The 23,043-nt window shown below is 46.6% G+C and overlaps 1 long non-coding RNA gene across 1 annotated transcript; it reads right to left on the reverse strand.

Annotated features, from left to right (window-relative positions):
- Window positions 1-1,596: 1,596 nt before the first annotated feature.
- Window positions 1,597-22,458, reverse strand: LOC146300140 (uncharacterized). The gene is made up of 4 exons (XR_014734394.1): window positions 21,982-22,458; window positions 18,493-18,576; window positions 1,994-2,104; window positions 1,597-1,797 (listed from the first exon to the last, which is right to left on the reverse strand). It is a non-coding gene; the product is annotated as an uncharacterized LOC146300140 (long non-coding RNA).
- Window positions 22,459-23,043: the final 585 nt, after the last annotated feature.

Genomic DNA, 23,043 nt, shown 5'->3' on the forward strand with positions numbered 1-23,043 from the left:
ATTAGGGTGTGAATATCTGATTAAAATTGTAAAAAAAAAGAAAAAAAAAAGGGAAAAAAAGCAATGGCAAGCAAAACATTAATTTTTTTATAATTTTACATACATTTTCTTGTATCCAGTGCACACACATTAGTATATGGACTCTGTGTGACAGATCTTTTTCCTGCTATTGCCTGCTGACTCTTACTATGCACAGCACTGGACTACTGCAAGGGTCTCAAAGCTGCAGCCAATGTCACAACACAGAGTTCATCCTCACTAAAATACTATGTATTTTCATACAGGGTAATTCAAGCATGAACACATAGTCAATGTGTGACTTTTAGACTCAAGGACACCCTCAGTATGAACTATTTTCTTTTATTATCATTCAGTGTTATTTTAAACTGATAATGAATCGTTCATCTTCCTCTTATATCAAACACCCTGTGATATCATTTGTCAAGATATTTACTGCGGTCCATAATTACATTTGCAGCAAGCGAACTACCTCACAGAGAAATTCATAGCTTCGGAAAGGGTTCATATTTCAGACCAAAACATCCTGACTGTTGGTCGTAAATGACAGTAAATAAAGAGGCAATAAGACTGTTCCATCCCCAGAGAGATACAACCATCATCATTTTTACCATTTCACATGACCACACTCTTCCCTACCCAACCGTCTATATGGCCCAGGGTTTAAGGTTCATTCCATTTCATATTATATAGATATTTAGATATATAAATATAGTATCTATTATGTAAAGAACAATACATATGGTGCAGACGACACGTTTTGGTCAAAACTGACATTGAAACTAGACAAGACCCCATTCCTTGAATTGTTTTATTTGAACGCAGCCCAGTTAGGACAGCCAGGAACCCTAGCTACCTGGCTCATCTCTAGGATTATCCTCTCTTCGTCCTCTTAATTAGCAGTGAAGGACCCCCCACGGGTGTCCATCTGCCTGCCTGGTCCGGAGGGCAGGTGTCCCTCGCCCCATGCCCCATGCCCCATCACCCCTCTCCTCTCCTGGGGTTGCCTCCTCTGACGCAGGTCCTCTTAATTAAAACGTTGTAGCGACTGAGCTGTGTGCGTTACACGCCCGCCTCCTGTAAGGGTACCCCTCGCCACCCCTCACCCCTCACACGCTGGACACGCCGGGCCTGCTGGGAGTGAGATGAGATGGGATTAGACAGGATGCAAATGTTTCACTCTGGGGGTGGAGGTGGAAGAAGCTGGTCTGGGTGGAAACTGGTCAGCCTGCCTGGTTTCCTGTAACTAGCAAGTCCAACGTCTCCCCTAAGACACCTTCTGTCCAGATGGACAGCTTTTACCTCAAAGATACCACTGCTATATCAACACAACACATCTTCGATACGGCAAGCTGTGCAGTCGGTGGTACAGCACCGTGTAAACTCACACTTTGATAAACCTCGTTTACCACCTCTAAACCAAACCCCATAATCTGTCTTTCCACAGAAACTCTCATGTTGGTGGATGATTTAGTGAAGCTGGTCAGCGCACAGGACAGTCAGCAGAGCCCCACTGCCATGTAAGCCACGCCCATGGAACCGTATCAGACGCTTGTGATCGACAACTCACCTGTCGGAGGGTCGTCCCAGCTCCTGACGCTGCGAAGAGAGCCAGCAGGCTGGGAGACAGGTGGGAAGGCAGGGAGACAGGTGGGAAGGCTGGGAGACAGGTGGGAAGGCTGGGAGACAGGTGGGAAGGCTGGGAGACAGGTGGGAAGGCTGGGAGACAGGTGGGAAGGCTGGGAGACAGGTGGGAAGGCTGGGAGACAGGTTGCCTTCCTTCCCCATATAATTTAAGATTTAGTTTCTTTGCATACTTATTGACACTTATTTAAGTTGAATATTTTTCACCTGGCTATGTGCGTGTCTAATAACCAACATAGTTTGTAAAGGAATTAATCTGGTTAGAAAAAGAGTATAACATGCAGGCACGTTTTCACCATTTACCATGTTGTGTTTCATTTGCATCACTCACATGCAAATGATGTCGGACAAGTTGTGTTCGGGTGTCATACCATCATACTGGTGGTGCAGATCTGCTCGTCCCCGGGGAAAACAATTATGGTGCGATTTACACCTCCTCATGCTGGAATGGAAGATTATTCTTCAGCAAAGTGCAGTTATGTTTAAATGAAGCATATCCATTTTCTCTGTTTATGAACACTGGGTGCCATATGTTCCTCGATCCATGTCTCCCAACTAAAGGGATTTTCTTCCCTGAATTCTTATTTGATTTCAGCTCAGGCTCAAGTCCACTTAGGCTAAACAGATTGCTGTTAGTAAATGATTCTGTCTGATGCCAGGAGGGATAAAACTCAGACATGTCCAGAGTCTCAGATGAGATTTAATATTGTTGCACTTGTACACCATTTTGTTAAACTCCAAGGTTAGGTAGCCCATGCTATTGGGAACACGATTTAAATGTCTCTTCACCCCATCCATTGGCTTGTTTTAGCGCAGATTACTGTGGGTAAATCCCCAGAAGAGTTTGTATTTCCACAAACAAGCCGAGACACAATGGTTGATGAATATTCAAAACTCTGACTCCAACTTGGGAGTCCCTTTGGCCATTTAAAAGAGTGTAGCAGTTAATTAGACCAGGCCTAAATGGAGATCTGATGCCCAGGCCTGTCTATTGCCCTCCAGCTTTTAATTAAGTAAATTACAGCACACTTTTCCCCCATTGATTAGTGCTTGGGGATTGATTATTTTTCCACATGTGTGTAAAATGCTGCAGGTGTGAAAACTAGCCCTAATGAGAAAATCTGGAACGGCAGACCAGAAACATTGACTACCTGTTTTTTTTAAATGTTTTTTTTTTACTGAATATACTTTTGCTATCGAGATATGGTAGCTTTCAAACTGCCTACAAATTTCAGACCAGTTTGGGGTAGTGTTTCAATGCACCGGCTCTATCATGTGAATGGAGTGATTAATTAATCAGCGCCTCTTCAGAAAACTTGAGCAGAACCACGATCAAAGACCTGAAGGGAGATGCCAAGAGGAGAGGCCGAGAGGCTGAGGGGAGAGGCCAAGAGGAGAGGCCGAGAGGCTGAGGGGAGAGGCCAAGAGGCTGAGAGGAGAAGCCAAGAGGCTGAGGGGAGAGGCCAAGAAGAGAGGACGAGGGGAGAGGCCGAGATGCCATCACTCTGTCCAATCCATATCCATCCAAACATGAGACCGCGATCAAAACCAGAAACGCATAGAATCACCCCAACTATTTGTATCCTCCCCCAAACGCCTCTCGAGCACAGAGGACATCGTAGAGGACAACGGTACAGAGTCGCAATCATCAGCTTGCCACAAGCCATGGCCACAAGCCTCCAAAGGGGCCACCAACCTCCCAAGGGGCCACCAGCCTCCCAAGGGGCCACCAGCCTCCCCATATGGGCCACAAGCCTCCACACGGGGCCGCACATAGCGCTCCCCATCCACACACACATTCCTCCACACATACACCGCTCCCCATCCTATGATTGGAGCCACTGGGAAGACAAGCTAATTTTCCCTCCACCTAAACCTAAAAAGGTAGTCATTTCACAGACCTGGGGAGAGATGGGATGTTTTCCTCCTGACGGACAATTTCCACCGGGGTAAGACTGCTGGTTTCAAATGAAAGGGAAGAAAATGAGGTGTGTTCCGGATCTCCCGGTGCTGTGAGAGAGAATATTTGGGGGAGGTTGTAATCATTCAGCACTCCAGACGTCTCTGGAGATGACTGGACCGAGTGGACCTCATCTTCGGCTCACCTTCAGAAGTAGGGCAAGCCTCTTCTCTCTGACCGGTAATAACCTCGATGAGCTGACTAGCTGCCTGTATCAAAGAGTAACCCACATTCTTAAAAAAATGCTGTGACAAAAAAGCTGTTGTAGGAACTCAACAGTAAAAAAAAAAAAAAAATGTATATCAATGTACAGTTCTGTTCAGAAGTCTTAGGCACCCAATGATTTACATGAATATTTTCTTACATATTCATTTTTGTCTTCTGGATTTGTAAGGCAGTATAAAGTGGAATTTTGCTAAAGAAATGTGTGTTGTCATTTCCTTATTTCTTAAAGGATTTTTACTTCTTGTGAAATGATTGTTTTTATTGTGCACTGCATCAGACAAACACTTTTGTTCAAGTCTTTTATTTGTCAGGTACATAGAACAACACAAGGTCAGACTGGGCACTGAAATTCCGAAGACAAGACAACGCAAGCACCTGGCATAACATAACATAAGTACACAGGACATAATTTACATCTATGCTGAGCTTAAATAAGTGAAACTTCCTAAATTTTGCACAGCACTTTGAATGTAGATATTATACAGTTTGGTTTGGACTACTCTGTGATCAGCTACCACGTGACTCACCAGATCTAAAATGAAAATAAACGACACTGGTCCAACTAGAAGTCTATATACAACTACCGGTATGTCCTTCTGTTCTACTTGATGGAGCAGACGTTCTCTTGGATGTTACCAGGGTAAAACCATAGATGGTTGATGTGTTTCTGAGCTCTGCTTCCCTGAAATGAGTTTGTCACACAGCTGGCTGAGCCTGGGGCGAGCTGGAAGGCAGCTCCAGGATTCAGTCTTTCTTCAGGTGAGCTAATAAGTGTTCTGACTGCCAAATGCCATAAAGAATATCTAACCTCATTCAGTTTTCAGAAAAAAAAAAATACAGGAGTTGGACTGTTTAGGGCCTTGTAATGGACCTGTATGAACACGTCCATTCTGATTGGTGTTGCTCCATAGTCGTCTTTGCACCTCAAGCAGGCCTTCTTGCAGTTTTTTTAATCCAGAGACACAAATCAGTGACACCTTTGCCCACAAGTTCAATAACTATCACTACAGTAAGAGGAATTTCAAATGAAGTTAAAATGACAGAAACATCCCACACAGAGGAGCTGCTGCCCTCACAGGAGACTCCTCACCATCAAGACCCACACAGCAGGAGGTGTTCTGTTGTTCCTGTACGATATATCAGCTACCTCTCCTCTACATTTCATTTTCTTCCACTACTGTCAAGCTGTCTGCCACGGCACAATCTTCCCTCTCTGCCCCTCTCTCTCTCCTCCTCCTCCTCTCCCACTCCCTCTCGCCCCTCTCTCTCCTCCTCTCCCTCTCGCCCCTCTCTCTCTCCTCCTCTCCCTCTCGCCCCTCTCTCTCCTCCTCTCCCTCTCCCCCTCTCTCTCCTCCTCTCCCTCTCCCCCTCTATCTCTCTCTGCCTCGCCTCTCCTCTCCCAGTCCCTCAAACCCTTTCTCCTCCTCTCCCAGTCCCTCAAACCCTTTCTCCTCCTCTCCCAGTCCCTCAAACCCTCTCTCTCCCTCCTCTGCACATCCCACAAAGCCTCTCTCTCCTCCTCTACAACTCCCTCAAACCCTCTCTCTCCTCCTCTCCCAGTCCCTCAAACCCTCTCTCCTCCTCCCAGTCCCTCAAACCCTCTCTCCTCCTCCCAGTCCCTCAAACCCTCTCTCCTCCTCCCAGTCCCTCAAACCCTCTCTCCTCCTCCCAGTCCCCTCAAACCCTCTCTCTCTCTCTCTCCTCCTCTTTCTCTCTGTTGGTCCCAGTGTCTCTCAGTCTATGGGGGTACAGTCAGAGCCAGACACGACAGCTCTCTCCCAGTTCAGAGACTCGTCAGCCAGGCCAGGCGTACTCCTGGACCCATTACAACAGATGGGCTTTTTACTGGTAACGTTTGGGGTGAAATGGGCCTCGCTTGAGGGTGAGGCATCTGTCCTGTCGCAGATTGGATACCATCCCTCCTACTTCAATCCTCCTTCACCCCTCTGTCCTTCCCTCTGTCACGTAAGCAGATGAGCTCTGTCCGTGATAAGTGCCGTGGTGAAACCGGTGTGTTGACACTACAAACTGTCAAATACCTGTACATGACACCGTAAGATTAGAGGGTTTTCATTTATTCCAGATCAAACGACAGGTCTTTAATTCCCCTCCAACCCAACGTCTCAGGTATTGCATCAACAGATACTGATCTCATTAGAACCCCTGAGCTTGGAGCCGGTCCAGCGATGACATTACAGTGCAAAATCTCATTTCCGTGGCAACCGGAGCTGCGCGGACCACTCCGAAGCTCCATCGCTCACGCCGAGCTCAATAACCTTGGACTCATATTTCTCCGTCAGTGATTTAACGCCTTGCAAAATGACACAGTGGTTGAGCCCGTGTTGATGTCTCCACTCTTTGCCGTCCTGTGTCCTGTCGGTCTTTCCGTGTTATTTATCAGGGCCACTCCGACCCACGCCATGACACATGAGCATCTTCCAATGGGCAATTCATCTCCCCGGTAAATGTGTGGCTTCCAGGCCCGGTTCGGATGAGAGGAGGGGGGGGGGGGGGGGAGGAGGGGATGAAAACCACGCCGGATGAGTTACGGCTCATCCGGAGGAGTTCATCTGGAGTTCCGCTGAGCTGCCTCCTCCTCCGCCCTCACGGCATGAGGGAGCGGGTCACCACCCGGGTGGTGTTTACCGTGGGTAGATCAGCCTCCCGCTTAATGCAGCCGAGAGCAGCCATCCGTCTTGGTTAAAACTGATCATCAGGACAGGGACAGTGCCGGCATTACGACCGCATTATGTGTGACGAGCAACACTTATAGTAGTGTTTGTGTGACAAAAACACACACACACACACACACACACAGTGAGTGTATTTCCAGTTTTCTTCTTGGTAAGATAGAGGAAGCCTCTGTCTGAAAACATAATATTGGAGAAGGAGAATCAATATTTGAACAGGTTCAGTCTGCGCATCTTAAGTAGCCTGAAATGTAGATACTGGAATATGTACATCTTTTCTTCCCAGTCTAAATTATTAACTATTGGGGGGTTTTCAACTGGATCTTTGGAGGGTAATCGTTAAACTAGGACAGACCAACCGCATGCCCTCATCACAACCTTTTTACCAACACATGAAATTTGGATGAAGTATATTACAGTCTTTCCAGCTTTAAGATAGTTAGGATAGTAAACTGCATGGCACAGTAAAAATGTGAATGTGTTGTGAATTCAGGCATGCCTTAGAGTCCAGTTGTAACCAAGTATAAACACAGTTATTAAGAGTGTACATAATATGTACCAACACCACTTCTACAGCATCCGCATTTGACAACATTGAATAATTTATTATAATCAATAATTTGTACGAGTGTAGATTTACAATTTATAGTACATTCAGGGACCATCTCTTACGAATAAAGGCCTAAAACACTATTTATTTATTAACTCCCACTAATCTGAATTCAGCCGACTGCCACACCCCTCTCCTAATGGATCCATTCGGAATGTTCGGGTAATGAATTCACACCATGTGTAGCCACAACACAAACACATGTGCACAAACATGTTACATAAATATATATGGAGTCATCATAAACATTTATAAACCAGCAGGCACACAAGCACTCTTTTTGTGTCGAGTGCACTAAGGAGAACCACCTTGTACTGAACAGCAGTCAACACTGAAGAACTGGTATAGAGCTTCAGGAGGGTGGGGGGGAGACGCACACAGGAAGTTAAACTGGGATTGGTCATAATGTGAATATTACCATCACATGGAGATGTGAGCCCAGTTTGTTACAATCAGTATTTAAGATTGTTGCACTAATGATATGGTAATTGTTTTTGATGCATTGTGCTGTTGTAGATTACATGTTATTGTTGCACTGTAGTACAGGTATTGTTATTGCTTGATAGCTGAGAAGTACATTTGCATAGTGCCTTGTAACAGCCCCTCGAATCTGATCCCAATCCTGCTGTATGCTTGATCTTCTACAATCTTTTGGTTAGTCGCTTTGGATATAACCATCTGGTAAACATATACAAACAAATTTGAGTTTGGTTTATTAAAACTAAAAGTTAAAAGGCCAGTCCTTGCACAGTCTAAACAAGGTAATTGTCGACATATTAACCGCACTGTGTAGGAATGCATCAAACTACAACATCTTCAAAAACAGACAAAATAAAATAATGAATCAAATTGAGGAAATTACTCAACTTAATTGCACAGAGCTATTCACAAGAAATAGATCTGTAATATATATTTTTTTCTGCATGAGATGAAATTACCCCTGACAGGGACAGGACAAAAGATTCAAGCTTTTCATAAAAAAAAACAATCGTTGGATATCCAATGAATAAAATAATGAATTGTGTATTTAAACACATCAATCAAAAGAATTGAGGTATTTTTGCAGTCTCCTTTCCTGTCCGGTTTCATGAAGACGTTGTCATGGATCAGAATGAGCCAGACAAATTTGTAGCATGAGGGTAAAACAATTACAGCAGATGAATATCAAGTAATCCAATCAGCCAGGCTGGACATGTCATGGCAGCGCAGCAGTATTGACCCTGACGGTCCATACTTGGCTGGGAGATTCATATTGACCCGCAGCACACAATGTGCTGATGCATCACTGTGTAAATGAGACCCCCTGGGGCCGCCACACCTGCAGCCCGAGCCTTCAGGACATCCAATCACAGCCTGCGTCCGAAACCACACATGATTTGGAGATCTGTGATTTAACGTATACAAATACTGTCGTTGGGGAGATTTAGATGTCACGGTCTCCACGTTTTAATGCTGTGTGATTGGTTGTTGGAAGTGTTTTGGAAGTGTTGAGGAATAATAACTTCCTGGTCTGGGCAGCACTTAGTTCCCATCATCGCTCACATATGGACAGCCTCATAGGACCTTGATGCCATTCATTAAATAATTAACGTCAGGCTGAGATGAACTTTGATTTCATTGATCTGGGTAAGGTCTAGTGGAGGAGAATTGATGGGCACTGGATTGCCGGACTCCCCTCCAAACTCCTAGACTAAACGGATTGGCTGGAGGATTTATTGAACACATTACAGCAGCGAGCAAAAAAACATGCTTCTCTCACCAGCATGACTAATATCATTAGAGAACAAAAACGATAGTTTGTGTTCAGCTCATTTGTGTTCGGTCACGGTGATGGACAAGGCAACCGCTGTTTGTTAACGATTTCACCGAGAACGCGTGCCGCCATGCCAACGCACGACACACAAACCGTTCAAGCAATTAATAACACGATCGGAGCCGTCTCGCAGCTTTCTAAGAACCGTACATCATGAACCCGTGCTCTCTGTCCTCTGAGTCAGGGCCACGCGAGGCTGGAAGTCTGCTGTTTTGACATCATCAGTTGGGGACCAGACCACGGCAGGCTCCTGATCCCAGCCCCTTCCTGTGTTCAGAGGCGCTGCCAAGAAACCCAAAGAAGACCAAAGGCGAGGGGGTAAAAGGGAGGGGGTAAACAAACAAAAGGTGAGGTGGAGGTGGGCGGGAGTCGGAACGGGCTGAGCTGTCACGTAGCGGGTGAGGGAAGGGGGAAGTTACCTGGGCTCCTGTCCTCTGATTGGCCAGCTTGTGTGAGGCAGGTGGTGTCTGCCTCAGGAGATGGGCTTTTCTTCCACTCGATTGTACTTGATGGGACGCCTCCCACACACACACACACGCATGCATACAGGAAGTGAGACAAGCAGGGAAGAGCCGGGTTGGGCATAGAGGGGAGGAGTAAAAGACAACGCAGGGCAGTGTGCTTTCAGAAAGCTGCTGCAGTGGATAAAGTGCCTCTCTGAGAGATGTTCCTGCCTCCTGCCTCCCAGATGAACTCCACAGGGTGAGACAGGATGGAAGAGTGTGGAGGATCAGTTGTGTACCTTTGTCAAAGACTCTCTCTCTCTCTCTCTCTCTCTCTCTCTCTCTCTCTCTCTCTCTCTCTCTCTCTCTCTCTCTCTCTCTCTCTCTCTCTCTCTCTCTCTCTCTCTCTCTCTCTCTCTCTCTCTCTCTCTCTCTCTCTCTCTCTCTCTCTCTCTCTCTCTCTCTCTCTCTCTCTCTCTCTCTCTCTCTCTCTCTCTCTCTCTCTCTCTCTCTCTCTCTCTCTCTCTCTCTCTCTCTCTCTCTCTCTCTCTCTCTCTCTCTCTCTCTCTCTCTCTCTCTCTCTCTCTCTCTCTCTCTCTCTCTCCTCCATTATCATTTCAGAAGGATGTGGTCCCACATAATGGAGAGCATAGCAGCGGTTATATTACACACTGTAACACTGCACGCGTTCACAATCACCCTGGTCCTGCGGCCTTCAGCCACGTTCCTTTAATCTCCTGTGCTTCTTGTCCTGAGGGGGAGGCTGACCTCTGACCCCGGGCCGCTCCTCCACTCCTTTATTGTGGCGCTGTCACAAATCCTGGCTCCAGTCCCCTGCCCTCTCTGGCCTGTGTCATTTCATTATGGAGTCAGGGCCCAGGCCAGCCTGCTCTGGGTCTCCACACTCTCCTGCATATCTGAACAGCAGCCTTTCCATAATCCTGACCTTGGGCGCTAATAATGACCCATGTTCAGGAGGGGCCTCCTCTCCTCTCCAGCCCCCACCCTCGTTACAGAGCGCGCCCTCCTCCAAACACAACACTACCCTCCAGGAACTTGGAACTTGAGTTCATTTATTTTTTTTAATTCGTTGGAAAAAATAGCTAACGGCAGTTTTTGGGAGAGGTTATTACGATATGCTACTTAATTATAAAACATTTAATTTATTTTTCCCTGAATCTCATTTGGCCAAGGCTATGGATTTACGTTGCCCAGTCAAATAACAACATCCATTTCCCCATCACTTTAACAGTAGAGAATTTCTGTTGGTGTACAACAAGATGGGCTATTCAACAAGGTTTGAATAAAACATAGCTGCACGGCTGCCAACTGCTCGATCATGTATATATTTATATAGGCCATCAATCAAAGCATGAGACTCTGGTCTTACAAGACTGTGAACGTGGTTTGCTTGATTGGGGGGTCAGATGGGAAAAACTCTGACCTCACTTCCTCTCGCTCACTCTCTCCCAAAGACGAGTGAAAGACAAACGTGGGCGTGTCCTCGTTCTTTTAAAGATAATTTACGACTAATTCAATAAGAGAGGGGTTGAAGGTCGCCGTCCTAATCTGATCTGGGAATATTCAGTCAACTAGATAATTGCTTTAGCACTCAACCCGTAGTTGTAATTTCATCACTAGGTTAATATCAGCATTCGGCTTCTGTTGATCAAATTCTTGGAAGAGTGGGTGGGCATGGATGTTAAGTTGTGTTGATCGAGTTAGAGGCTATCGTTTTTCAGCAGATACGGCTGCATTTCAGTGCCTCTATGGGCGATCCACCCGCTTCACAGAGTCCCTGAGGAAATCAGTTGACGAACAGACATGAAACACAAGTGACAAAGGAAACAAATACTGAAAGAAGACATGCTGCACCTCATCTGTAACATCTTACCGTGCATGCCATGCACACACACGCACACACACACACACACACACACGAACACACACACACGGGCTCCAGAGCAGCTCACCTGGACCAGATCAGCTGACCCAGGTTAACGTGAAGAACATCCATGCCGTACACAGTTCAGTCAAAGACACTCACAAACTGATTCAACCATTCAATGTAATGACAATAGGTTTGTCTTTCCATTTCAGATCATTAATTATTAATCAAACACAGCAGATTTGCTTTTTGTTTTCATTTAATACCAGGAGTGTTGGCTTGGCAATTGTTCATACAGGTCCGCTCATGAGATAAGTCTGTACAGTCCCTGTGTTGAATGAACACCTTGAAATGATAATGTTTCAATACACATTAGGCTCATTCTCTGGCATGTATGAGAACTGTTGTACACTTTGCAGGTCTGTTCTAACGGTCTGGTCTATAAGCAGTCATTCAGACAGCTCCTCCCAGATGTGTTAGCCTAGTCTAGACTTCAGAGGCTCCTCTCTTATGAATGATGGATGGAGCTCTCCTATGATCTGTGGCATCTATGCCTCCACCACACATATTCATCAGTATTGAACACTGCTCAGTAAAGAACTGATTGATTAGGAAGGAGAGATCAGTAGATTGTAGTCAGGTCATCTGTCAACATAAGGCAGCGGCTACGAATTTAATTCCCTGGAGAGGATGGGGGTGTGTGGGATGTGTGTGTGTGTGTGTGGGGAGTGTGTGTGTGTGTGTCTGTGGCAGGGGTATAGAAGATTTAAACCCAGACACAGAGAGCAAGGGTATGGTTCCCCACCACTCTTCCACTCCCAGTTCAAACACACACACACGCACGCTTCGACCTGACTCGTTTGTAGAGTGTGCGCTTATGAATGTTGCATGGCTTCTCTTCCCATTCTGACAGACAAAAGAGCAAAAGAGCTAGGTCTGGCATGGTGGAGCCTCGTACACCCCCTCCAGACCCCTCCTCACCCCCCTCCTCACCCCCTCCAGACCCCCTCCTCACCCCCTCCAGACCCCCCTCCTCACCTCCCTCCAGACCCCCTCCTCACCCCCTTCCAGACCCCCTCCAGACCCCCTCCTCACCCCCCTCCAGACTCCCTCCTCACCCCCCTCCAGACTCCCTCCTCACCTCCCTCCAGACCCCCTCCTCACCCCCTTCCAGACCCCTCCAGACCCCCTCCTCACCCCTTTCCAGACCCCCTCCAGACCCCCTCCTCACCCCCCTCCAGACCCCCTCCTCACCTCCCTCCAGACCCCTGCCAGGAGCCCTCTGACTCGGGGAGAAGGCGATGGATGCCTGCTTCCTCGCCAAGGGTCCAGCTTCTCCACACTCACACCAACGGTTTGGGGAAGAAACGTGCATCAAAACCACCTAGATGTACTTTAGGAGTTTCAATTGTTGTTCCGAGTGGGTTGCTCTCAACCACGGAAATCTACGGTCGACGCATCGACAAAATCAGCTTTGATGCGACGACACTCTGAGTGACGGGAAACAAAGAAATTCTTGCAAGCACTGCTGAGAGCAGTCAGAGGCAGAACAGCACAGCATGTACACATCCAGGATGTTGTGTTCGTGTTGTACAAACAGGATGGTATTCGACAGTGGTCAGTAGTTAGCGAGGGTATTCTGTCCTCGCGGGTAGCAAACCTTCAGCATTCCACAGGTGACTGTGCCGCTTGCCGTCAACACTTATTCATACATGAGTACAAGAGAACGACGTTGTCTTTATTGGAATAAGGGTCTACTGCCAAACGGGTTGTGATAACAGCAACTTACAATATGCAAACACTCAACGCTGCATAGAAATGTGGTACACACACACACACACACAATAAACAGAAGATAAGAGAGAGAGACAGAGGTAGAGACAGGGACAGTGTGTATGGTACTCTCATCCTTCCCTCATCTGACAGGATGTCAGTGAGCCTCCACCCCAAGTGATGAAACCAGTTTCTGAAGGACTTCACAGCCTGAGGACAGTGTGTCTGTCCACGTGGGGATGCACATGCATTTTTGTGTGGGCGCATTTCAATCCCTCTCTATTCCAGCGTCACCTCCAGATCTATTGAAGGCTTGGCTAACACTGACTGATGGCAAATTTACAAAGGTGAGCGACGGCATGCGAATCCAGCTGACAGCACAGAGCAGCCATGGTTTCAACGTGCAGCATTGTGCTCCAACGTACATTTGTTTGCTCCAAGTGTGTATGCCGGAGCTGCCCCCCCCCCCACCCCCCCACTTGTTATCGTCCTACCTTATTTACCCAGAGCATTTGGAGGTTTTATAGTGATGTGATTTACATGGACTTGGTGGCATGTTAATGATGCCAGCCAACCTCGTCTGCCATCCATATTCATGAACAACTGTGTTAGGGGAGCTGGGGAGTGGGGAGGGGGAGAGGGAGACGAGGGGGCGCCGAGCATCAGCCAAAACTCTCCCAGGCACAACGTCTGTAGAGCTGATCTGCTGAAGGCGAGTTCACCTGCTGGAGGGACCACCTGTACGCGGCAGCCAAACGAGCCTGGTGCCCGGGGAGGAGAAGCATGGCTGGACAGGAACAAAGAAAGCATGTACCGACTTTGGGGTTTGTGATTAATTTCTCAGACAGCACGCACGCCCGCCCGCCCGCCCTCCCGCCCTCCCTCCCCGTCATGCTGAGAGGCTGGGCGGAGCAGGGTAGCTGCCTCGGTACGGCCAGGCCCGCCTGCCTCACCCTGGGTGCGGCTGTGGAAGGACACGGCCTCAGCTGAAGAGGCGGAGCCTCGCTGGTTTTAAGAAGTGGTGAAACCTTCTGTTTCCCTGTTCCACGCTACAGAGATCCTGTCCAACGCTCCGCAGAGCCAAGACAGAACAAAGCAGTGCAGCTTGCAGTTTAAGGCTTTTGGACAATCGGTCGAGGGCCGACGCCAACCGGCGCCCAAAAGCTTTACGATAGCAGATTGGAGGATCTCGACCAACTGTGGTGTTTGGCAACCGATTTGGGAACAAGGGGATTACAATGCTACACTCGCAATCAGCATGGCAGGACAAGCCTAAGCAAACTGTATACGGATCCATAGGGCTGCGGTTTTAATTCCAAAGATATGATGTGTAATGGATAAAAAAATAAAAAGAACCACTGGTAACATTGAACAGCCTTAAATTTCCAACGCTTCAGCGGTGACACATTCTAGGCACAAACACCGTTGTGGGATTTGGTTTTCATTCAATCCAACACTCTTCCCCATTCGTTTTGACAGAGGACCCAGCAGGGTCTCATATCCTATTAGCTATCACGGCCTAACCAATGATCTGTGCCCCGAAACAGCTGACTGATAATCACCTGCCATTCAGGTAACCAACGGTGATTAAGAGACAGGAGAGATGTCTTCTGGAGTCCCAGGTACAGGAAGGCTAACACACAATGCCTGTTGTGGACTGTACAGACTCCTGGATGACGCCTGATTTTTTTCCAGAACATACTTCAATACTACCTTATCATCTTGGTTGCTATGGAAGAACGTATGCTGGAAACACAATGAACATTTCCTTGGGGAGAGCGCAGGGGCAGGGCATCTGGTTCGTCTGGTCTGTCAATGGAGGAGGGGGGGATTGAAACAGAGTGGGTATAACAAGGATTTGGGTTTTTTATGTGTACTAATCATTCTCACTTGTTCTAGTCTTGATAACTGAAATATCAATGAACTGTGGAGTGCTTATTTAGACCAACAGCCTTTGATGCAGTAAAGCATCTACCACGTTAAAACCACACACATCATTTTGCAGATACTGTAATTGTGAAAATCTCCTCACCTCTAGAGCCCTCCACCACCCCTCTTTCAGACTGAGCATGCTCATGTTCACAAGAAAGAGGCTGGATTGAGCAGTTCTTTCTTTACTCACTACCCTATTTGTACCTTGCTTTGAAAGAAAACAATCTGCTAAATGAATTAAATGTGATGGAAATTATGGTCCGATCCATCAATGTGAAATGTGAATAACTTCTTTCACAAAAGCATGTTGGTTCCAGTAGGATTCACACAGTAAGTGGCACAATTAGCTTTGGCTTCTTTTATGAGTGGTTCATTCAGTCCTCGTGATTCCCCACCAAACAGAATTAAACAATCCCAGGCCGTTCTCATGAAAGAACGGCCTCTTCCATGTTCCCTCTCATTTGAATGCCTCGGGGATTTTCCCACACCAGACAAACCATACTTTGCCAGATCCAGGATTGAAGTAGAAGAGAAAAAATATATATGATCACACTCTTGATATCAAAGCTATTTATGAGTCTTTTGATATCTGTGGGCCTTTGTGGAGCGAGAAGGTACTGCAAGGTTGTGGGGAGATGGTCAGAGGGCTTCTCTGTACTTAGAGGGTTGGAGGGGGAGACTCCTAAGGGCAATGGCCAGCTCCTACAAGGAAGACGACAAGCCCAGTAGTGGAGATAAGGAAAAGGAAAGGTTTAGGAACAGCACGGCGAGAGAGATAAGACATCACTGACACACCGTAGCGAGATTTCATGTCAATTACAACCTTTGCGAGACTTGACTTGACCAGAGAGAGAAGTGTTCCTGACTCTGCCTGCCTGCTCTGTGTCAGAGCCAGGATTTAGGTTTCTTTATCCCCGCTCATTACCAGGGTGCTGAGAGGCCTGGTACAGGGAGGGTGTGAGAGGACTGGATGTGAGGGTCTAGGAAAGGTCAGAGGGGCCGAGTTCTAACGAGAAGTCAGGCTGGATGAAAGCCGACCAGCGAGGAAGAGTGATGTGCCCGTTGACGAGGGGCTGGAGGTCGCCGTTTATAAAAGAAGCTGTGGATGGAAGGTTACGGTCGGAGGTTATGGTGTCGAAGCCTCCAGACATGAGTTGTGTTTGAGAGGATTCGGGCTTTTGATGGTCTCAGTGTACTTCAAAAGGGCCTCTGAACCTGAGGTGGGCTGCAGTTGTTCCTCCTCGGCTGGCGCACGATCCTGCACACACCGGCTTCTCTCTGGAGGCACTGCTGAGGACTCCCATCCAGAACACTAATTAAACGGAGAGAGGGCATTCCATTCTGGAAATTGCACTTTGAGCAGACAAAGTCACTGAATACCAATCAACTTTTCGACAATTGAGGCTGCTGTGAATAGAGGTTTCTGTTGGTAAAACCCCCTTGAAAACTCCTCAAGCCAGGCACCCGACAAACAAGCCAGGATTGATCCAGCCCATCGTGGCATCAGAGGACACATTTATTCCCCCCACCTTCCTTGGCAGTGAATGAATAGTGATGAGGGAGGGGGGGAGATTGTTCCAGCCTGCCAGCCGATTCAAATAGGCAAACAGCAGGACCCACGCTGCCTGCCAGACAGTCCACCGTCACGGCAACTGTTGCCACGGCAGAGATCTGCCAGCCTTCGTTTGATCAGCGTGCAGTCTGGGATGCGACGCTTCCGGGATGAGGTGTTTTTCGGAAGAAGGGGAAAAAAGGGACGGGTGTGTGTGTGTGTGTGTGTGTGGGGGGGGGGGGCTCCTAAAGTGTTGCGTAATTAACCTCTTCACTTGCGCGTATTCCACCTCAGACATCAGAGCTGGTGACAGGTTCCTGTCAGCCGCGCGTGCCAATCAAGGCAGAGCCTCCCAGACTGAGAGAAGGAACACAAAGCCGGTAGTTGGGCTGTCACCGTCGGCGTGACGATGACTGTCGGAGAAGACACACTGGCACGCTGTGCCTGGCGGGGTGACAATGAAAGGGCCCCTCACCGTTGAAACAGGAGATCCTGAGGAGTTCAAATGAACTATCCTCACAAGTCAGCAGTATCAGACAATGAAGAATATGTGAGAGGAATGCAGGCGGGAAAATGTCAAAAGGGAGGGGGGGGGGGGGGGTGGAGTGAATGTCTAATTATTCCACTGCTACTAATGCCGTGCATGCGTTGAGCTGACACAAGAGCACTTCTAGATAGGTGGTTAGTGATCTGGTTGGTTTGGTGGAGGTCCACTGCTAACATTGTTTCATGAAACAGTTCACATCATCCTGACTCTTACTGTAAAATGATCTATGTTGTAGGCTCATTCATATATTGACTCAAGATCCAGTTCAAAATGCGGTGACATGTGGACTGTCTACTATTAGGCTAGAATATCAATCATAATGTGTGCAAAACATTTTAATTCAAACACACTATTCTTTTGACTTACAAGATAATTGAAAACATCAATACTTGATCGGTATCTTTATCACTTCTGCATTAAGAAAGTTAACCTACAACATTGTTGGCGTGGTTCTTGTTTTCTGCAGAGACAGCAATACTTCCAGAAACTTTTCTGCCGAGGCTGTCTGAGCTACTTTCCTCACCTCTGAAAGTTGTTTTCCGTACAGAGAAGCAATTTACCATCTCGAGATGGAAGAAAGAGTGACCTGCTGTGGAGGGTCCGCTGAGAAAGCAGGTGAATCAAACGTCTTTCTGACACAAAGCAACAAAGGGTGCATCCTGGAGCGAAGACAGCACAGAGCGTTCTGCTCTACAATCAGCAGAGTGGGAAATCCAATTCATCTTATCTGTTTCTATAATGGAGACTTGCAACAACATTAACATTTCCTTTTCAGAAAACTACTGACAATTGACAAGAGGGCGGTTTTTAGTTTGTATGTCACATTTAAAAAGTGAATGTTTATTTAAATGTAAAAAGTTGTTGAACAGTCAAATGGATGAGGTAAATAGTAATGTTACTGTTCCAATACTGCATCAAGCTGTGAATACAAGATTACTTGTCATGTCTAATAATGTCAATACACTCATTCTGGCTGGATGAGATGGTTTACTTTACTTCGATATTTCACTTTTCTTAGTTTTAATGTGACCTGCAACATCAGTCTACAAATTCAGGATTCTATCAGCTAGAAGTAGATAAGCCTGACTGATCCATTACCAGCCTGGCCACAGTACGTCAGTGGTACTTCACCTGTGGCTAATCTTATCACATTGTGGTAGTCTCAATAACAAAGCCACGTTATCATTTCATAACATTATCAGTTTCACCTCTCGCTGTAGCCAAAAGCAGACACCCCAGCTGTCAATGACACCTCCCATGGTCCCTGGCACTGAGAAGGACTCCACAGGGTGTTCGTCACAGTGCTTATGTGATCTGATCTATAGATCAGGCCAGATAAGACCGTTCAACATGTCTGTAACTAAAGCCCTCACAGGCTCTCTCTGTAAATCTCTGACCTTCGAGTGAAATCTGTCCCTCCTGTCTCGCCCGCCACAGTCAAGGTATCCAATCTTCACTCTGAACCCCGAAGGCTTGATGGCCTGTGGACAACAAGGGACAACTAAGTAGGCGCCCCTCAGAGACAGCCAATCGTCTGGGTCCCTGTGCCCCTTTCCAGCTCACTGGTCTGGGAGGAACAAGGGGACCATCATAGAGCATAGTGCTGGGTCCGCAGTCCACCAGATGGTGGCTGCTATGAGCTGGCTAAGACCTCGCTTGGTGGTCAATGAAATTTTACAGGGTAGGGGGGCATCCAGTGTGAACGAATGTCTTCAGACAGACTAATTAAAGGGTCTCTATTCATTACTCCATACCATCTGTTTGAAAGTAGGACTTGATGGAATTACACACCAGTCAAACAGGCAGTGTAATTATCTGCAGCAGCTCAAGTGCTGCACTTACAATACTAAAACTAATCAAGTTGTTCTGCACATGACTAATGATGTATGTTTTGTGTTTTTTAGGGTGTGATTGATTTACAGCCATTTAACAAGGTTGGCCCTTTTTACAAAATACAGGGACATTATCGAGGCTGTCTGACAAGAACACACACAGGCGATCATTCCAAATATGAAAGCACACGTTTATGTTAATATTCAAAACACTTTACCAGTCACATCAGCATTCTTCAGGCATTTCATGAGGGTCCTAAGAGCACAATTATGTAAAACTGTAGTTTATCCACAAGCAATCTGGACACAGAACGGGACAAAGAACCCCTGAAACTAAACAAAAGCCAATGCAATTGAGACAATCGCTCTCCTCATCAACATTTTGATAAGGTCACAGCTAGCTTCCTGCCTGCTTCACAAACCATTAACAATTTTAGCACAGAGGACAACACATTAAAAATTGAATAGATGACAGAGAGAGAGAGAGAGAGAGGGAAGAGAGAGAGAGAGAGAGAGAGAGAGAGGGGGAGAGAGAGAGAGAGAGAGAGAGAGAGAGGGAGAGAGAGAGAGAGACAGAACTAAAAATGAAGTATAAAAGAAAAATAAAAAAAGATAAATAAATGGCTGGATGCCAAGACGACCAAAGTGAGTCATCCGCTACACATGTCCATCCTTGAGCGCTGGCTGGAGGTGAGCGAGGAAGGACCAGAGACTGGCACAGCCCTCCTGCTCGCTGCCAGCTCACTGTCAGAAGAGATCAGAGCTGGCCTTGGTATGTGTCTCCATTACCTCAGCTCAGAGCTGCAGGAGGTGGAAGCAGCAGCTTGCCAACGCTCCAGGGTCAACACCCACCAGGCCGCTTCACCCGCTGACCCTCAGCCAGTCAGCCGTGTGTCCCAGCGGCCATGGGGACAGGTGGACCGGGGCCGGAGGGAAGCGGGTATGGAGGGAGTGACAGGGGAGAGGGAGAGGGTTGTCTTCGTGGAGGTACAAGATGTTTTTTTTTTTTTTTTTTTTTTGCTGTGACGATTATTATACGACGACGTATATCACTCCTAATATTTCTTTCGTGATACCAGCCTTCGCTCATCTTCTTACATTGGTGCGGTCTGCTGCTTAAGAAATGACTGTACACTAGGTTTGGTCGTCAGTGATGGATCACATTAGTTGCCTCCAAAAGGGTTGTTAATTCCTTTCCTGTAATTAACTGGTCTGATTTCATTTGGTGCTTTGGATGGTCCATTTGAGCTTCACACCTGGGCGTCCCCCAGCCAGAACTTGGAGCCCTGGTATATGGGAAATCCTATGGGATCCTCAATCTACTAAAAGCTGCCTTCAACAGTGCTTACTCCCCACTAATGCTATCTGTTTTTGGGGAGGATATGTCAATAGTTACGAGGGCCCTGAAGTAGGAACAGGGGAGGGAGGGAGCCTTACATCTCCTCTCGTCTCTGATAATTTAAGGACTTTTCCACCACACCAGCTTGTTTTAATTACTGGGAATAAGTGGCAGCATTTGGTCAGGTTTATGACTCTTCTTGAGAGAGAGCTTGTTTAGACAGTGCAATCTGTGTAATTGCAAAGCTGTAAATCCCAACTTGGGGAACCAATACCACCAGCAATGAGCTTGGGCTCTCAAGTACCCTTGTGCTGTGCTGGGACCCTAACCCCAACATCCTGTTTGAAGGTTTAGTGCAACAAATATGGATGCTTTATTTCAGTTGCTGGTTTTGGGTGCGTGGGTACATGTGCACACGGCTATGCATGTTGCAGGACCAAATTAAAAGCAAACACAGGCTTTTTACCTGGTAGAATCAAACTCTTAGAGAAAATAGTAGGTATCTTCAAAAGCACTCTGTTCCATTTAAGAACATGAATCAATTCATCCTAAATGCACTGTAATACTGTAGGACTGATGGAGCTTCATACACGGAGGACAGAACAGGATCATTAAGCATACAGTGCGAAAACGTGCTTCTCAACTCTTATCAGATGACAGAGCGATCAAAGAGAGAATACAAGACGAAACCAGAGATGATGATTAGAAAGAACTTCTCAACACTTGACTTTCTCCTGAACTTCTCATGCCATCCGCCTCCTCCGGCCCTGAGGGAGAGGGGGGAGCGTTGGGCTGGCTGGGCCGGGAGGCCCGGGCCTGGAGCCCAGGTCCATTCAGCAGCCATCAGAACCCAGCAGAGGGCCTGACCAACTTACTCCCCCCACACAACAGCAAGAGCCGTCAGGACTCTGGAGTTACTTGTCACAAGACACACACTTTATCCCCATTCTTGAGGGGGTTGGGGGGTGTAATGGAAAGGGTCTTACATCTAACTGTTAAACATGACCACAAAAGGCGCATGAATTAATCTTCGATATTCAGTCAGGATGAACCCCGACCAGAATGTTCGATACAATGCCTTTTCTGACTGAATGTTCAAGGACACCTCTATACTCTAACACATTGTTGGCTTGTTCTTCGTCAGGGTCAAAGAGCACCCAAAACCACCGCTTCAGGCTAAATCCACCCTTGGATTTGATTGGAGGCACTGTAGCCAGATGCTCCTGCAGAGCCACAAAACCATCCATGTATGCTTTTAACCAAATGAAACCCATAGGGAGGTTGGATGGTTTTGCACAGCGTGGTGTAAGCCTTGCACCGCAAGGTGATTCCTACCCAACCTGATTAAGTCAGTTTCCTTCTCACCGTTTTCTTTATTTATTAAAGTACCTTTACTAGAATGAAAAGATCATGTGCTTGCAGTTGGCCGTCAATTCTGTCCTTTCAATTCCGTCAATTCCTGCTTTTAACATCTACTTTTGTCCAACCAGCTTTCCTAATTTGTGCCCCAAAAATCTCTTATTTAGCTAGCTTTTCTAGAGTGTTTCCTGTAAAACACATTAAGCATTGATAATAATAATAATAAAAAAAATAGGCATGCTGCCTACCCTACTCTGATCGAATAACATTCAGACATACCTCAAAATCATTGAACATTTTGCATTATCAAGAAAGCCAGGGCTGGCATCAAGTAAATTAACCACATCTTGGCTTACCTTTGAAAGAGTTGCAGACGGCGAGCACTGGTACTGTCCTCCTTAGAACAGTGTTCCACTCATTTTCGCGGTCAGTCCTTCTCAAACGCTCGCTGAATCAACTGAACTGGGCCTTTCTCTTGTAGAGCAACTGAGCATTGTCCGTCTGTGGCCCGAAAATGGTATTCAAGTCGGTTGTGATACCAATGGAAACATATGTACACTTCCTACCACAGAAAATGTGGTCGAATAGTATACACGAACTTATAGGTACAAATGGTGCTTAAATTACGATAAGTGTAGGCTATTTTTTTTTCATATGCATATTGTTGTTCTCTGATTGAGATTGTAAATAGATATTGTTAAAATAAAAATAAATAAAAAGCTTCGTTAGGCCTAGCTAGCTATATCGCAGCCAGGTGGCTGCTAATCGAAGGAAGCTCTTGCTCGTGGCGCCGGTGTTGCACCGAAAGCTGTGACCCATCAGAAACTGTTACCTCAGAGGTCGCTGCTGCACGCTGACATCATCTGCCCGTGCGTCGTAGACATGGGCGTATCTAGCCCTATTTTGGCTGCAGCCCCCCCAAAAGTTTCATTAGACCCCCCCCATTTTTCATTTATTTTATTTACTTTTAAATTTTAATTTTAAATCTAAATTAGTTAATTTCTCTTCCTTTGATATTTAAACATCTTCTGGGAACATGCCCCCAGACCCCCCTAGTTTTGCTGGGTCGCAGGAAAAATAATAGGTTTTATCCAGGGGCTTAGCACCCCCAAAAGTGGGTACCTAGGTACCTGGTCGTAGACAGTGGATCACTGGCATTTGTTAGAAACTACAATGATGCAAACTTTTTTTTTCTCAAAAATATTATTTTTGTTTCCTTTTACCTTGCTCCATGGTAGCCTCAAAGGTTACGTTTATATCTAGCTTATGTTTGTTGTGTGTGATTCTTTCAACTATAGAAAAACATGAAGTCGGAAATAAGAAGAAACATCTTTTATTCACAGGTAAAAGTTAACACAAGCTGCCATGTCATATACATTTATACACAGGGTCAAAAGATCCTATACAAAACCAAGGAC

This window comes from Hypomesus nipponensis, chromosome 3 (assembly GCF_054491055.1).
Source record: "Hypomesus nipponensis isolate SF chromosome 3, ASM5449105v1, whole genome shotgun sequence".
Taxonomy (NCBI): Eukaryota; Metazoa; Chordata; class Actinopteri; order Osmeriformes; family Osmeridae; genus Hypomesus; species Hypomesus nipponensis.